This window comes from Malania oleifera, chromosome 3 (genome assembly GCF_029873635.1).
Source record: "Malania oleifera isolate guangnan ecotype guangnan chromosome 3, ASM2987363v1, whole genome shotgun sequence".
Lineage (NCBI taxonomy): Eukaryota > Viridiplantae > Streptophyta > Magnoliopsida > Santalales > Ximeniaceae > Malania > Malania oleifera.
Window position 1 is genome coordinate 89,964,943 of NC_080419.1, and position 16,850 is coordinate 89,981,792.

Genomic DNA, 16,850 nt, shown 5'->3' on the forward strand with positions numbered 1-16,850 from the left:
TATTCAAAGTTCTATCAGTTAAAATCTAACACCTCTTGAGTTTTTTTCAAAAATGATGCTCTACTCTCTGTTCTAAAAACTATCAAATAACTTGCTAAGGTTTAAATTTATTGACAAAATTAACCTTTTGCTAGTTGATTGTTAGTCAACTATTAAGCATATATGAAAAAAAATAAATTTTATTAAATTAAAATTTTACCTTTTTTTTTCAAATGTGATAAAATAACTAAAGAAAATGACATTAATTTAATAAATTAAGTTGAAAAAATTGTTCAGTCGAGTAGAATATATTTTGAAAATTGAACTTGTAAGTACACTCAATTTTCAGATTGGCACGTCTAATTGGCTTAACTGGTTTGGATCAATTAGTTGATATAAGTATAACAACATAATTAAATTATTATTTAAAATTTTAAAAATATACCAAAAATGAATAAATAATACTAATAATTTAGAAAAAAAATACTTAAATAATTATATTATTTCAAAATATTTGTTATATACAATTTTTATGCAAATTGTTGTGTTTGGTGGCTCATTTTTTGGAATGGTTGACACACAAGGAGGAAAACATAGTTAATATTAGTAATCTGGAGAAATCCGTCGACGGTTTTACTGAAATCTTAGAAATCGGCTCTTGTCGACAGTTTTGTTCTAGGGCAGCGAGGCTGAATTCAAAATTTAAATTCGAACGTTAATTTGGTTGAGTTTTTTGGGGGAAACCTTCAAAAGAAACTTTATTTATACACTTGTCTGAGTGTATTAAGAAAGAAGATTATTGTATTGTATTGTATTGTATTGTATTGTATTGTATTGTGTTCTTTGACATTCTCATAGTGAAAACTTTTTCCGATTGCTCTCGTGGATATAAGTTTTGCCAAACCACGTAAATCTTTGCATTGTTAAGCTTTGCTTTCAGATATACTGCGTGTATGTGTTACATAATCGTTCTTCATTGTTTGTTGTGTTTAAATTCCGCTATGCAAATATGATTTTATTCACAACAATTGGTATCAGAGCGTTGTTGTTATGGCATCGAGCACTTCATCTGCAAAGTTTGATGTTGTCAAATTTGATAGAACCTGAAATTTTGGTTTGTGGCAGAGGAGAGTGAAAGATTTTCTTGTGCAGTAAGGGATGGTGAAGGCCTTGTATGGTGTTTAATCAGAAGGTATGAATAATGCTAATTGGAGAGAATTACAGGCAAAGACTGTTATTACAATATGATTGTATTTGGATGATGAAGTACTCTATCATGTCATGGAGGAAGATTCTCCTACGGCTGTTTGGCAAAAGTTTGAAAGTCGGTACATGTCCAAATCCTTTACTAACAAATTATTTCTTAAGCAGCGTCTTTATTGGCTTAAGATGGTTTATGGTTCAAACTTGAATCAACACAGCAACACATTTAATTAAATCATAAGTGATTTAATGCGTGTTGATATGAAGTTTGAAGAGGATGATAAGGCGTGAATGTTACTGAATTCCTTGCTAGCAACTCACACACATGAAAATTTAGTTACCACTCGTACATGGGGGAAAGAGACTCTGAACTTGGAAGATGTGATAAGTGCCTTGTTAGGATCTCATCAAAGGTTGAAAATCTGCAATGAAAATTCACCCTCAGAAGGACTTGTGGTGAAAGGTAACTATAATCATAGGAAAGGAAAATTCAAAAATGGATCGAGTCAAAAATCTTGAACTCTAATTCAAGAAGAAAAAGGATATCCAGTGTTAAAAGTGTGGTAAAAAGGGGCACGTTAAATCAGAGTGTCCGAATTTGAAGAAAGGAAATGATGAAAGGCATGAAGGTACTTCAAAATCAGCAAATGTAGTTCACGAAGGAAATTCAGTTTGCAGTGATGATGATGTAATTTTAGTTTCGTCGGGGTCGAATAGCCTCACGGATTCATGGATTCCATATTTGGCATGTTCTTACCATAGGACTCCAAACAAAGAGTGATTCTACACTTACAGGTTGATAAATTCAGGTTCAGTTCTTATGGGCAATGAAGTTTCTTGTAAAATCATTGGCATTGGAAATGTTAGAATTAAAATGTTTGATGGTGCTGTGAGAACCTTAAGTAATGTAAGACACATACTGGACCTACGGAAGAGTCCCATCTCACTTGGCACTTTGGATTGTAATGGATTTAATTACAAGTCCGAAAGTGGGATTATGAAAGTGTGAAAAGGTAATCTAACGGTGATGAAATGGCAAAAGTGAGATGAGAATATTTATACACTGCAGGGAACTACGGTTGTAGGTGGAGTTGTAGTCGTAGATACTGAATTTGATGAAACCATTTTGTGGCATATACAACTTGGACATATGGGTGAACATGGTATGAAAAACTTCACAAGAGAAAAATCTTGAAAGGAATGAAAACATGTAAGCTATGGTGAAGCGTACTTAAGAATTTGATGACGAAAAACAGAAGCTAGAAAATTGGAGCAGAGACGAACATGTTGTGCAGGTAGAGTTAGAAACTCAGGGCAGTGACAATGATCTTGGTTCTACGGTTGTAGGGAGTTCTAGTTCGGGAAACCATCAAGTCGACAATATTCCTATACGAAGATCCAGATGCACCAATCAGACCACCGCCAAGGTATGTGTTTGAAGAGTTAGTATCTTATGCTTTCATTATTAGTTTCAATGATCCAACTACTTTTCTAGAGGCAGTGCACGACCAAGAGAAAAGTAGGTGGATGGGTGCTATGATTGAAGAAATGGAATTGCTGCATAAGAATCAAACTTGGGAGTTGGTGGAGCTTCCAGATGGGAAGAGGGCAATAGGTTGCAAATGAGTATATAAGAAGAATGAAGCAATTTCTGAAAAGGAATGAGAGAAATTCAAGGCACGGTTAGTGGCAAAAGAGTACTCACAGAAAAAAGGGAATATTTATGATGAAATCTTTTCACTTGTGGTCTGACACACTTCCATTAGGGTTGTGTTGGGATTAGTAGCTCATTATGATCTGCATTTGGAACAAATGAATGTAAATATGACATTTTTCCATGGTGACTTGAAGGAACAGATTTATATGGTACAGCCGGAGGGATTCAGTGAACCAAGAAAAGAACATTTAGTTTGCAAGTTGAGGAAATCTCTTTACAGGCCAAAACAGTCTCCAAGACAATGGTACAAAAGATTTAATTTCTATATGATCAAGATTGACTATATAAGATGTGAGTATAACTGCTATGTGTATGTGAATAAGTTTGATGATGGTTCTCTTATTTTCTTATTGTTGTATGTTAATGACATGTTAATAGCTATGAAAGATTTAATTGAGGTAAATCAGTTAAAAGATTTATTACATAAAGAGTTTGACATGAAAGATCTTGGTTTAATCAAAAACATACTTAGGATGGAGATTCTCTGGGACAGAACTGCACGGAGGTTGTGGTTATCTTAAGGCGGTTATGTGAAGAAGGTGTTGAAAAAGTTTAGCATGACTGATGCTAAACCGGTATGATATTCGAGATATGTCAAAGGTCCCCTATGCTAGGGGTGAGCAAACGGTCGGTTCGACCAAATTCAGTTAATTAACCGAATTAACCAAAAATTTAAATTAATAAATCCTGTTAATCGAACTAACCAAATAAGGAGAGCTACCTACCCAAACCCGATCGAATTCCTTTTCGGGTAATTCGGTTAACCAAATCTAACTGAAATAATTAAAATTAATAATTAAAAAATAGAATATGTACCTGAGTTACCGAGTGGCCCCATCCAGCTCAAGGAAGATTGGAAGAGGGATTTGGGATGGGGATCGGGACGAGAACTGAGAACTGGGAAGAGGAGCTTAGCCGCTGGCGCTTAGGGCCTAAGCCTCAAGTAAAGCAACGAAGACTGAAGAGACGATTTGCGAAGAGGGAGAAGGAGAAGTGGAGAAGGACTGAAGGAGAAGGAGAACCGAGGTCTGAGACCCAAGAGGGGAGAGGCTACGACGCAAAGGAGACTTTGAAGGAGAAGGAAAACTGAGGGTCCGAGACCGAGTCATTGAGAGGCTACGACGTAGATGAGAGGACACGAACAGTCGGGCACAGAGGAGAGGACCCTAGCCCTAGCTGCAGCTGGCCTCTGCCTTTATTCCTAACCTATAATATATATATATTTTTTTTTAAAATTTTAATTAATTTTTAATTCAGGTAATTCAGTTAACCGAATTAATTTTTTTCATAACTGACCCGATAACCCATTACCCGAAATTTAGTGAACCCATAACTGAACTGACCGACTAACCCTGATTTGTTAACCAAATCGAACCAATCGAAATTGGTTGGTTAATTCGGTTAATTCGGGTTTCCCCAAATTATGCTCACCCCTACCCTATGCTAGTGTCATGGGAAGTTTAAAGTATGTCATGGTATATACAAGATCAGACTTAGCACATGTAGTGAGTGTGGTGAGTAAGTTTCTTTCTAATCCAGGTAGACATCATTGGGAAACTGTCAAATGGATTTTCAAATACTTACAAGGTACTTTTAGTTATGACATTATGTTTGGCAAGCAACATGATAGTACATCAATTGTGGGATTTGTTGATACTGATTATGTAGGGGATATGAATGACAGAAGGTTTATATTGGGTTATGTCTTTACCCTTGTGGGAGGACCTATATGTTGGAGGTTCATGGTATAATCCCTAGTAGCATTGTCTACAACTAAATTGAAATATATGACAGTTGTTGAAACTGTAAAGGAAGCCTTATGGCTTACTGGTTTGGTCAAAGAGTTGGGTATACAGAAAAATGGGGTTGTGCTACGTTGTGACAGCCAGAGCGTTATTTACTTAGCGAAGAATCAAGTAAACCATGCTAGAACCAAGCATATTGATGTGAGGTTCTACCCGGTCCGGGAATTGATTACTTCAGGTGAACTTGTATTGGAGAAGGTTCATATATCTGAACAAGTAGCAGACATTTTGACAAAATCAGTTACTACCGAAAAGTTCAAGCATTACTTTGACTTGTTTCATGTCTCCAAGTGCTAGAAGGGAGACGGAGCCAACCTAACGTTCTAAGGTCAAGGTGGAGTATCAAGCTATGTTCTTTTGGTTCTCCTAAGGGGCAAAAATTTGTCATGGTGGAGATTGTTGTCTTTGGTGGCTCATTTCTTGGAATGGTTGACATACACAAGGAGGAGAACATAGTTAATATTAGCAATCTGGGGAAATCCGTCGACGGTTTCAGGAAAACCGTTGACAATTTTGTTTTGGGCAACGAGGTTGAATAAAATCTAAATTCGAACGTTAAGTTGGTTGGGATTTTGGGGGGAAACCTCTGAAAGAAACTTTATCTATACACTTGTCTGAGTGTTTTGAGAAAGAGAAGATCATTGTATTGTATTGTATTGTATTGTGTTCTTTGACATTCTCATAGTGAAAACCTTTGCCAATTGCTCCCGTGGATGTAAGCTTTGCGGAATCACATAAATCTTTGCATTGTTAAGTTTCGTCTTTAGATATACTGCGTGTGTGTTCCATATTCGTTCTTCATTGTTTGCTGCATTTAAATTCCGCTGTGCAAATACGATTTTATTCACAACACAAATTAATTAACTAAATATATCTTTAAAAAATAAAATATAGTTTAAAAATTAGCTTGGATTAGCCAGCTCATTTCTAGGCCTAGTTGAATCCCATAATATCATAGCAATTTGGATAAAATTATAAGAAAAATTGGTAAATTGACTAAACAAAAGTCAACTAATTAATATAAATTTGAGTTTTCTTTATCCATTTAGCATCATATTTTACACATAGAGGAACTAAAATTCAATTTTGTAATTTTAATTTATGAAATATGAATTTTGAAATTTTAATTTATATATTTTTTAAGACTGATAGATTATTTAAATTTAAATATATTGAATTATGTTTTATTTATTTTATAATGTGCTTAATCATTACATTTTTATGAAAATTATATCCAACAAACATTTTGTAGTATTATAATTACTAGATATTTTTATGAGTTATTAGTAATTTTTATTTTTTATATTTATTTAAAAAAAATTGAACTAATAATAAAATTATCTTGTCATGTTAATATCAATTGGTTTACTCAAAGTGATTGGATTGGTTAGACTGTTTAATTTGATTACCAATTCATTTATCTAGTTTTTAAAACACTATACAAACCAATTTTTTATTTAATTTTATTAAATTGATGTTATTTTGAAATATCATTTAAAGGATAAAATTAATTCAACACTCTATAGATGCAAGAGTAATGTTATAACGCTCCCATGGGCATGGCACGGTGGAAAGACATCAGCACGTAAGAATGAGCATCGAGAGTTCAATTTCAGGTAGATATACTCATGAAACCAACGATACCTGTGGATGGTGAGAATTTACTCTGTAAGCTAGGAGGGACTGTGGATGGTAAGAGTTTGCTCTGTGAGTCAGCGGGGACCGTGGATGGTGAGAGTTCTCTGTGAGCCAGTGGGGACCGTGGATGGTAATGAAGATGTGTCCCGGGGGTTGGGTTGGCCGAACGTCCAACTAATGCGCGGAAACCGTGTCTGCATTCCAGACTTTATCTGATCAGCGAGACCTAGGGGAAGGACGTTGATTCATAGGTTTGGTATCGCACCAGGGGGTCTGAAGGGCTTGTTGGTGGCTAGAGTTCCTATGTAATAAAAAAAAAAAAGGGGGTAATGCTATAAGTATAGAAATAGATTTTAATAAAATCTAATACTTGTAGTTGTATGCTATATGTTTAACAATTTATTAGATTTATTATATTTTAGTGGGAAAATGAGTCCATTAATTACATTTATTTCAAAATGAACAATAGTAGTCAATTATATATATATAAAATTGCTCGACGATCATGTCACACTCCAAAATCTATGTATCTGTCTATCTCAAGTTAATAAAAAGTTGTTGAATATTGATTGCTACTATACCCCATTTCACTTAATAAATTATGTTGGAAGAAACTTTCCAATGAGTTTTGTCTAAAAAATCATGGGTAAATATAGGAAAACTACCATCTCTTAACAATTTACAACAAAAAATATCATGATAAATCTAGTCATCCAATATAAAGTTGTTCTATTATTGATATAACATAGCAGCATACATGATATTAAATAATAACAAGAAATTTAAATTAAATTTTTTTACGATGTTTTAAAGTGAATTATGTTCAGAAATCATACATTTTCTAATTTATTTAAAAACAAGTTGACTTTCATTCTCCATCATCCACACAACTTTATTTTGTTTTTTTGGTAATTCTAAATTTCTTATCCCAAAAAAATTATATGGCATTATATGGTTGGATATTACCTTTTTTTATAATATTAAATTAAATTACAATAAGCCATCATTTATATCTCTTTCTTTTCTAGAATAAAAAGAGCTAGAATCAACAAATAATTGTAGAACAATTGATCATCTTCTATTGCCATCATGGGTAAGTCTCTTATTCTTGCTTTAAGCTTATTTATTATGTTAACCAAAGAGTTTAAGGCATTTCTAGTAATTCGCCAACAATGCTCCTTTTATTTATATCTATCCTTCTATCTTTTTCCTCTTTCTTGGATTTCTCCCTCAATCGTTAGAACTCCAAACTCTTTCACTTTTTCCTAGTCTTTTAGGCTAGACGACTATAATCAAGGCTACTTAAAGAATTGATGATAGTGACGAGGGGTCTCAGTTGTGTCAGGTATCCCACTTGTACCAAACACCAATACTACAACTAATGTTATTGAATATATAAAAAATTAAAGTAATGCAGAAATTAATAATAAAAGATAGTAAAAAAAATAAGACAAGAATTTAACGAGGTTCGGTACAGGATTACCTACATCCTCAGGCGCCGATGATCAATCCACTAATTTTTGACAAAGTACAACTTTTAGGTGTTTTTTATAAAGGGAGAGTTGAGTTTTTTATATAACTTCAACCTCAAGTCCAAAAAACACTTCTCACCAATGTGAGACAAATAAAGAAAAAATTCAAAACAACTTTTTCTACCAATATGGAACTATTCTACCAATGTGGGACAAAAAACAACAAATCTCCACCTTGATGATAGATTTCACAAATTTTTCAGTCACTAACATTTTATGGAGTTCCACATCATCGGCGTCTTCTAAAAATATTTAGACTTACAGGATATTGATCAAGTCCAAACAATATTTTAACTTGATTGTTGTTACAATTTTGGCTAACATATCTGTGGAATTTTCAGCTGTAGCAATCTTCTAAAGAAGTATCTTGCCTCCATCAATAATATCCCTCACAAAATGAAACCGAACGTTGATGTGCTTCGTTTGTGCATGGTAGACTTGGTTCTTTGCCAAATGAATAGCACTCTGGCTATCATAGAATACAACAATGTGTTTCTGAACAACTCCCAAATTTTCAAGTAAATCCTGCAACCAAATAGTTTCCTTAACAACTTATGAAGTTGTTATGTACTCTACTTCTGTTGTAGACAAGACAATGGTAGACTGTAAGGTAGACCTCCAACTTACTGGACCATTAGCAAATGTAAAAACATATCTAGTAGTTGATTAAAGTTTATCCAGATCTCTTGTAAAATCATAATCAACATATCCAACAACCCGTTGATCAATAGTATTATTTTTCTCAAATATTATACCAACATTAATCGTATTCATAACATATCTCAAAGTCCATTTCACAGCTTGCCAATGTCCTTTACCCGAATCATGTATATACCTGCTCACCATACTAATAGCTTGTGAAATATCAGGTCTAGTACAAACCATTGCATACATCAAACTTCCAACAACACTTGTATAAGGAACCTGTGACATATACTTGCATTCCTCATCTGATTTAGGAGATAAAACTGCACTAAGTTTGAAATGAGGAGCAAGAAGAGTGCTTACTGGTTTTGACTGCTCAGACATGCCAAAACTCTAGATTACCTTCTTCAAATATTGTTTATGAGACAAACTAACTCTTCCTCTTATTCTGTTTCTGCAAATATCCATGTTATCTTCTTTGCTTCACCAAGATCTTTCATTTCAAACTCTTGATTTAACTGACTTTTTAACTTGTTGATTTCTTCCTTGTTTTTTGAAGTTATCAACATATCATCAACATACAAGAGTAAACATATAAAAGATCCATTTTGTAGTCTGTGAAAATAAATACAATGATCATGTTTATTTCTGATGTACTTCTGATCCATCATAAAATAATGAAATCATTTGTACCAATATCTTGGAGACTATTTTAAACCATACAATGATTTACCCAGTTTACACACCCAATTTTCTTTTCCAGCAACCTAATATCCATTTGGTTGAGTCATATAAATTTTCTCTTCCAAATCACCATGTAAAAATGCAGTTTTTACATCGAGCTGAACCAGTTCAAGATCAAATTGTGCTACCAAAGCCAACAAAATTCGAATGGAAGAATGTTTAACAATTGGAGAAAATACTTCATTATAATCAATGTTTTCCTTCTGTGCGTAGCCCTTAGCTACCAATCTAGTTTTGAAGTGAACATTATTTGCATATGGAAATCCTTTTTTCTTTACATAAACCTATTTGCAGCCAATTGCTTTCTTACCCTTGGGCAGCTGGGTTAGCTCCCAAGTCTGATTCTGATGAAAAGATTGCATTTCTTCATTCATTACTCTTTTCCACTTGTCTAATTCAGAGTTCCTCATTGCTTCTTTGAAAGTGCAAGGAACTCCATCATCTACAACTAGAAGTGCATAGACCACCATATTAGTATACCAAGCAAGTTTTCGAATTTCTCGTCTTAGCTTTTGAGAAGCAATTGATTCTTGTTGCTGTAAAGATTCTCGGATTGAAATCCGCTCTTTTTGTACACTATTCTTCACCGTAACTGGAGAGTTACCTTATGTAGTCTCATTTCTCACTAAGTTTCCCCAAATTATCTCAACCTCCACCTGTTGTTGAGTACCACTGGTCTTCTCTTCAACTCGTGACTCAGTGCGTATTGTTTTCTTCATCATTGCAAGTTCATCAAAAGTCACATCCCTACTTAAAATCATTTTTTTTCGTGTCTAGACACCAAAGATAGTATCCTTTTACTCCTGCACTAATTCCCAAGAATATTGCTTTCTTAGCTCTTAGATCTAACTTAAATTCTTTAACATGATAATAAGTCATAGTACCAAATACATGTAAAAAATCATAATCACTAGCAGACTTTCTAGACCATATCTCATGGGATGTTTTTCCTCCTATTGCAGATGATGGTAGATGGTTGATGATATGACACGGATATCTAACAGCCTCAACCCAAAACCTTTTGTCCAACCCAGCATTAGACAACATACATTGAACTTTCTCCAACAAAGTCTGATTCATGCGCTCTGCCACCCCATTCTGCTGTGGTGTATCTCCAACTGTGAAGTGTTGAACAATACCTTTATCTTGACATACCTTTATAAATGGGTCACTCCTGTATTCACCACCATTATCTGATCTGAGCCGTTTAATCTTTCTGTTATTTTGAGTTTCAACTAAATTTTTTCACTTTAAAGAAAATCTCACACACTTCATTTTTATGCTTCATAGAATACACTTAAACTCTTAAGAAAAAATCATCAACAAAAGTGACAAAATAATGCATACCACTCAATGAAGCCATTTTTGTGGGCCCCCATACATCTGTATGGATATAGTCTAAAATACCTTCAGTCTGGTGGATTGCAGTACCAAATTTCACTCTAGTCCGTTTTCCCAGAATGCAATGCTCACAAAATTCAAGTTTGTACACTTTTGCACCCTTTAACAAACTTCGCTTAACTAATTATTGCAAAAATTTTTCTCCTGCATATGTCAATCACATATACCATAACCTAGTTATATCTGAACCTACATTTTTCTCAGAAACAATAGTTGTTGAGTCAATAACTATACTACCATGTAAATAATACAAGTTATTTTTCCTTATTTCTTTCATCACCACCAGCGCACCTGATTTGACTCAGCACATCAACACATTTAATTAGATCATTAGTGCTCTAGGGCGAGTTGATATGAAGTTCGAGGAGGAGGACAAGGCGTTGATGTTGCTGAATTCCCTACCTATGTCGCCTACATACAAGAATCTGGTTACGATACTAACTTGGGGGAAAGAAACCCTGGAGTTAGAGAACATCACGAGTACATTGTTGGGGTTCTATCAAAGGAAGAAAGCCAACAATGAGGGTTAACATGGTGAAGGGCTCATGGCGAAGGATAATCAGGATCGTGGGAGAGGCAAATCCTGGAGTGGACCAAATGGTAATAAAACTCAGTCCAAGAGGAAGAAGGATGTTCGCCGTTTTAAGTGCGGGAAATTAGGGCAGAAAAAATCAAAATGTCTGAAGTGGGAGAAGGGAAAGGCAAAAGCTCAAAAGGGTTTGTCAAAATCCTGAATATAGTTGAAGAAGGGGACTCAGGAAGAAGTGATGGTGAGATGCTTACTATTTCATCAAGTTCAAAATGCCTCATAGGTTCTTGGATCTTAGACTCGGGATGTTCTTTTCACAAGACACCCAACAAAGCCTAGTTCACCCCTTATAGATTGGTGAATCTTGGTTTCGTTCTAATAGGAAACGGTGCGGTTTGCAAAGTTATCGGAATGGGGGATATGAGGATCAAGATGTATGACGATGTGATAAGGATGTTGTGTGGGGTAAGGCATGTACCCGATCTATGGAAGAATGTGATATCATTGGGTGCTTTGGATTGTAATGGGTATAGTTACAAGTCCAAAGGCGGGATGATGATGGTGTGTGATGGCATATTGATGGTGATGAAGGGACAGAGGATAGCAGGGAATCTTTATGTATTGTAGGATAATACAATTGTAGGTGGAGCTGCAATTGAGAGTTCTAAGTCAGGAAATACCGTTTTGTGTAATGTAACCACACGTAAAATGGTGGGTATTCTTAACTACATTGGTGTGGATGTTTGGGGACTGATGAAAGCAGCATCACGAGTTGGACATGAGTATTTCATGAGGTTATCACGAAAGGTCTCGGGGTATCTCATGCGACACAAGTTGGAGTTATTTGCCAAGTGTAACTTGTGGTTAAGGTGGAGTACTAGATCGGGAGAGAGTTCCTTAGGTAAAATATTGTTGTTGAGTACGCTAGTGTTCAAAGAGTTTTGTGAGCAAGGGATGGTGTATGTAGGGCTTGCAAGGGACTTCTTGGTGAAGTCAGCGAGTATGGCGTGTTTCTTGGTTAATCGATCGCCAAAGGAATCATTAGATGGGTGAGTTTCAGGAGAGACTTGGACTGGTTATGCGGTAGACTTTGGATGTTGAGAATCTAGGTATTCTCCCAAGAGGGGGGTGAATTGGGTTTTAAAAATTCTTTCCTTACTTTGTATTTAGAAATCCCTTGGTTGAATTTTACTTTCAGCAGTGTTTACTTTCAGCAAGTAATCAGCCCTTAATGATCACGTTATTGATAATTAATCAAGTTTAATTAACATTCAATTTCAAGTTCAAATCTTTTAGCTGATTAATTTCCAAAAATCAGATTATGATAGATAAAAAATAAAACTCAAATTTCGATTTCAAAACTTAGATTTTATTCCTTTACTCTAATTAATGAAATATGATTTTCAGATATTGTATTTTTGAAAACTTTCAATTCAAAATAATTTTTCGCTGTTTTAATCTTCCAAAATCAAAACTTCAAAGAATTTATCAATCCAACCAACAAGTTAATGTATGGTGAATTTAAATTTGCTTTCAAAACAAGATTCCAGCACTCCCCAAAGTTTAGCAAGATATAAAAATCATCCATGCAGTTAATACTTGTAGAAAATAAAGAGAGTATGGAGAAGAGCTTAGAACCAGATTTTTTACAAGGTTTATAGCCTACGTCCTTGCCCTAAGTAACCGCTGTGAGGATTCCAACTTTCTTATTAAGAAAAGTTACAACCTCTCTCCTTCTCAAGTGGAGATCCCTTTCTAACAAGAATACTCCTTCTCATTAGCCAACGATTTAACAACCCTGAATCATCAAAAAACAACACAAAATAGCAAACTTGTTGCCATACAATGAATACTCCCAGTTAGAGCTGATTTGTACAAGTTAAAAGTACAATATACTTCAGAAAATAATCAATATAAAGAGATGAAGCTCAAAGTAAATATCATCAGGGTTCTTTAGATTTGAAAAAAATATCAATTAGTGCACAAGAACCTCAAGTTTTAATTCAGCAAATACTCAGCAATTGCTTGCTAGCAAATATTCAGCAAGAACTCTTTGAAAGTATGAGAATTAGATCAACAACTAATTGCTTGTAATTGTTGGTGTGTGTAATCCTCGAGTTTAGTATGTATTTAAAGATATAAAAAATAATATTTCATGTTCCCTAAGTTTACTTGCAATATTTCCCAAATTTTTTTATAAAGTTTGGTGGCTAAAAAATCAAATTTGGAAACTTTCTCTTATTGTTAAAATATGACAGTCAGTTAACTGCGTATATGGGTTAGTTGCCTGTCCCCTTTGAAATCAATGTATTTGTCAAACACAGAAGGGTGTCAATCACATGTGCCCTAAGTGTCAATCGACTGTGCCTATTCCGTCTGTTCAGTTATAACAACATATAAATCATCAGTTTCCTGAGGGTAACTTGTCAGTTGCCTGGCCTATTTCTATTTGTCAATTTATTTAGCATTAAGTATATCAATTTCCTGATGGAGTAGCATCAGTCGCTTGGCATTTCAAAACATGTACTTTTGACAAATTAGTTTCCAAAACCTTTTTAGCTTTCATACTTGGTATATTAATTTAAGACTTTTGAAAATATATTTTCTAGGGTTTTCAAAATCAGGTCTCTGAGTTAATATTGAATCCTATAAGCTTCAAACACTTATATTGAAAATATGCGAAGTACTTAAATAAGACCTTTAAACAACTATGATGCTTTTATTCACTAAGTCTTCATGTATAGCTTCTTTTCTTCATGTATAGCTTGACTTCAAGCTTCAATAGTCTTTAGCTTCATAAAATCTTGTAGCAATAATTTTGAGCTTTTCAGCAGACTTTGTCAAGCACTTGTTCTTGATCTGAATTACTTTGAGTCACTTGAACTTGAACACTTGAGTCCTGAATCATCACTTAACCAAACATGTTAAGTTCCTCTGATTTGTTGTTATCAAAACAAAATTCTAAGCCTTATGAGGCCAACAAAGGTTCACCTCTGCACGTTTCTAATGAGGTGGTATCTAGACTTAGTGTATTATCCGTATAGTGCATCTTTCTGGTATATAAGAAAGATGGGTTCAAGCTAGATGATCCAATGGAAAACAGGGTGGCGATTAATGGAGACATGGCTTTAGGTGTTAAAGTCATAGGACAGCGTACTCAAGTAGATGAAGAGAAACGGGTGCTAGAAAGCTGCAGTAGAAGCAACGAGCATGTTCTACAGGTGGAGTTGGAGAATCAGAGCAAGAGTGCAGGGAGTTCTAACTCAGGAGACTTGCCGTATCACAAGATAAATTAGAACAGAAAGGAGATTGTGATGTAGGTGGAGTTTTAAACTCAGGGCAGAGATGACATTGGTCATGATGTAGGGAGTTCGAGCTCGGGAGACTAGAAGGATCATAATAGGCTCAAAGGCACTATCAGGTCACTGCCTAGGTGTGATCTAATGTCTTGTGCAACCATTACTACCAAGGAGGATCCTGATACCTTTCAGGAGGTAGTGCACGGCCAGAAGAAGGATAGGCAGATAGGTGCCATGTTGGAGGAGATGGAGGTACTGTATAAGAATCAGACCGAGGGGGGGGGGGGTTGGTGGTGGTCCTAGAGGAGGAGAGGGAGATAGGTTGCAAGTGGGCAGGTAATCTATGGTTTTATGTGAGTGACATGTCGATTGCTGGAAAGGTTCCGACTGAGGTAAATTAGTTGAGGACTCTGTTGAGAAAGGAGAAAGGAAGTTTACATGAGGGTGTTGAGTACTGCCAAAAGTGTTCTTGGGTTGGAGATTCGCAATGTTAAAGCTGTGAGGAGATTGGTTTAATCTTAGGGCGATTGTATGTACAAAACTACATGGAGATTGTGGTTATCTCAGGGTGGTTTTGGGATCAGGTGTTGGCGAGGTTTTGCTTGGTTGATGTTAAATCGATCGCTAGTACATTGTTGGCGAATCTAAGTAAACATTCTACCGCTCAGTACTCGAAGAAGAACGGTAATGTTTGGGTCGTGTCAAAGGTTTCCTACACTAGTACAGTTGGGTACATTGATTGGAAACAGAGGTTTCGTCAGTTGTGAGGTTCACAGATGGAGACTACATAGAAAGCTTGGAAGACAAAAGGCTTGTAATGGGGTGCGTTGTGGGAAAGCGTAATTGTTGGAAGTTTGGGGTATGATCTCAGGGTGCACTGGTTACAACTGAAGCGGAGTTTTTTTAGTAGAGGTAGAGGTTGCCAAGGTAATATTGTGGTTCGAAGGATCGTTCAAATTGATGGGTGTTTAGTTAGGTGAAGTTCATGTTACCACGGTCAAGTTCAAGTGTGGTTTGGACTTGATTTACGTTTCCAAGTGTTAGAGGGGAAACGGGTCCGGATCTACAAGCCCAGGTGGAGCAGTAGTTATGCTTTTATATTTTCAAGGTGGTGAATATTCGCCAAGGTGGAAATTGTTGGGGATGTGGCTCATATTCAAAGAAGATCACATGTACCAGAGAAAGATACATGACACGAGGGATAAAGGGAGAAGCAAGGTGCAGTCATGGAGGGCAAACCATCGACAGTTTCCATCGGCGCAGATTATGTATTTTCAAATCGAGGGCTTGTAGATTGGGCTTATCTAGAGGTTTTTCCTCCGGGAGATCAATACAGGTGCAGTTTAGGTTTACTAGAACTCTTTTGTACACATAGGATTGTTATATAAACAATATTGGTATCCCAAAAGTGTAAGCTTTGACATTAATCATAATGGAAACCGAAGTGATGCTCCCGTGGATGTAGGCTATTGCCGAACCACGTAAATCTTGTGTGTTTTATTTGTGTTTCTGATTCTTCTTATTATTGTTTGATTTCTTCTTAAATATATTTCATCATTGAGTGATTGCACTAGTGATTTTTGAGTGTTTCGTGATTGATTGTTTTCTTTCGCTACGCGTGTTCAAGTTGAACGAATGTCAACAATACACACAAATAGTTTGAAAGTCATACACATAACAAACAAAATGAAAGAAATCAATTAGAAAAGGAAAACATCTCAACTGCATTCTTCAATTCCATACACACACAATGAACAAAGTTAGAGTGAGAGACCTTGAATCGAGATGGTGCTTGAGGGAGTCCAACGAGTGATGCTCTCCAAACCCACATGTGCTTCTCCCTAAAGCCATGAATTGCAGTTGTTCCCCAAAACCACCAATGTCGGAGGAAGGAGATTTCTTCCTGCAAACCCCAACACAATTAGGGGTTTGAATATTTCTTCAATGACAAGCTATACGAGAGAGGGAGGGGCGGCGGCACAACGATTTGATTGCTGTGAGGGCCAGCGTAATGAGCGATGGCACAATGAGCTGTGAGCAGCAGCGTAACAAGCGGCGACTAGGAAAGAGGAGGTTCCAGGGCATGATTGAGAGTTATAGGGGAAATGGGAACCAATCGCACACTACTAAATGAGAACTACCCGGAAGAATGACTTGTTAGCAATGGTGGCATACAAGCGGCGGCGGTGTACGAGTGGTGGTTGGGATAGGGGAGGTTCGAGGGGAGGATTGATATTGAACGAGCCGCCTAATTTTTAAAGGGCAAATTTGTCCTATTAATTTTTTTTTTTTTTTTTTTTTCTAACGTGTTAAGCTTCTATCGTTGGAAGGGGATGTTAGTGTTCAAGGATCCAAATG